Source organism: Trichechus manatus, unplaced genomic scaffold, assembly GCF_000243295.1.
Source record: "Trichechus manatus latirostris isolate Lorelei unplaced genomic scaffold, TriManLat1.0 scaffold00018, whole genome shotgun sequence".
Taxonomy (NCBI): Eukaryota; Metazoa; Chordata; class Mammalia; order Sirenia; family Trichechidae; genus Trichechus; species Trichechus manatus.
This window is the reverse complement of record NW_004443954.1, coordinates 8,948,919-8,951,020: the sequence shown is the minus strand read 5'-3', so window position 1 is coordinate 8,951,020 and position 2,102 is coordinate 8,948,919. Positions and strand designations below refer to the sequence as shown.

Here is a 2,102-nt window from a genome sequence, read left to right as displayed (position 1 = left end):
ATAGAAAATAAGAAGAATGATTGTAAGCAAGCAGATGAAAAATAAAATAGGAATTAGACAATGGTCTTGGTCTAACATCTTGGATGGAAGCTGGCCACTATCTGAAATCATCTGCTTGTTCTGAAGGTCTTGAGTTAGTTGTCTAATTCAAAGATCAGCTACTTTTAGAGGATGTCTGAGAATCCTGTTTAAGGTCCCTAATGGAGCATGCTTCCAGTTTTGCCAGTTCTGAATTGCTTCTTTAGTTGTAAAATGTGAATGCAAGGATTTACTCCCTGGAGTTTTATTTCTGTACTTGTTGTTAGTAGTACCTGATAAGGTTCCTTCCAGTGAGGTTCAAGAACAATTTTTCTCTGCTGACTCTTCCAACAGATGATGTCTCTTGGTTTAATATGATGAAGAGGCTGTTTAGAAAGGCAACCTGCCTGTGATAGGACTGGGCATAGTATATGAGTCCCTTGCAATATTTTGCCATGTCTGTGTGCAGCAGAGCAGAGTCTTGTATCAAAAATAAAATCTTTAAACACAAGGGCCTTCCAATTACCAGTTCATAGGGGGATAAACAATGTGGACCATACCCCATTAGGGCTACAGGGATGCTCAAAGGTTTCTGACAGTTTTGCTATTTTTCTTTTAAGAATGCCATTCATTCTTTCAATCTTTCCAGTACATCATGGCTGGTAATAGCCGTGTAGTTTCTGAGTAAGGAGTAATGCCTTACAGAGTTATAATAATTCTCATGAAGTATATGCCTTGTTCACTTGATATAAAAGTTTGTACTCTCAAGATTGGAAACACAAAATCAACCAGAATTTTAGTAACTTTAAGGGCTGTAGCTTTTTGCCAAGAGAATGCTTCTACTCATCCTGAAAATAGACATAAAATAATTAAACATAGTCAAATACCATAGAGGATGGAAGCTGTATAAAATCCATCTGTAAGTGTTCAAAGGCCCCTTGAAGCTTTGGTTCCTGGCCATGTCCCAACTTTACAGTTTTTCCAGACTTATGGTGTTGACAGACAAGTGATGCATAACTTGAAAATGACCTTACCTATCTTTTTAAAGTATTCCCAGCATGTTGATTTAAGATAGTAATCAATTTATCTGTATCATGATGAGTCAATTCATAGTGAAATTCAGCTAATATTTATTTGAAATCATCAGGTGCCACCAAACAGCCTTGTTGGGAACCAGAGATGATATGAGTGAAGGTTAGAACCATATTTTTTCAGAATCAGTGGCTAAATGTTAATATTGTATAATGGTCTCTAAGAATCCCTCCAGGGATTTATCATTGAGGGTTTAGTTAGAATCACAACCTTGGTTAAGGTTGTTTAGCATAGTAATCTGCTAGAATATTTCCTTTAGCTTCCATATTATTTCATTTTTCATATGAAATGAAACTTTTATAAGAGCTACTTCTTTATGAAGTAGGAGTACGTCTAAAGGTGTCTTAAATATCTTGTCCAATTTTGATTGAAGTTACAGCAGAGTTAAGAAATCCTTTGTCTCTGAAGCATCCCAAAGTCATATATTTTTAAAAACCATACCTGTATATGTGTATTTACTCTCTGATCTTTGGCTAAATGCATTTGTTCTGCCACGTGGGCTGATATTTCCTCAGGAAGAGGATTATATTCTAAAAACCAAAACCAAACCCGTTGCCACTGAGTCAATTCTGACTCATAGTGACCCTATAGGACAGAGTCGAATTGCCCCATTGTGTTTCCAAGGAGCAGCTGATTGATTCGAACTGCCGACCTTTTGGTCAGCAGCCATAGCTCTTAACCACTGTGCCACCAGTAAAAGCAAGCTTAAATTAGTAATAGCATATCCTGCTTGATAACCTCCAGTTTCAAGTGTTGAGGTATGATCAGAGTTCTCTTGTCGTTTACAGGGCTTGGAACAGTTCATTCAGATTTGAACCCCTGCTGAGAATTTGCATTTTTAACAAGTTCCCAGGTTATGCTGATGCTGCTGGTTAGGGACCAATTCTGAGAACCACTAGTAGAGCAGTGGTTCTTAAAATTCATTATACATAATGTTGTAGGGGAAGAACATCATAAAGTTAAGTGACGCAAAAAGTAAGTTTTATTCGGCA

The 2,102-nt window shown here is 37.2% G+C and overlaps 1 protein-coding gene across 2 annotated transcripts in view; it reads left to right on the top strand.

Moving 5' to 3' along the window:
- Nucleotides 1–2,102, top strand: part of CUNH8orf34 (chromosome unknown C8orf34 homolog) — a 478,679-nt gene that overhangs the window by 324,231 nt on the left and 152,346 nt on the right. The window lies entirely within an intron of this gene.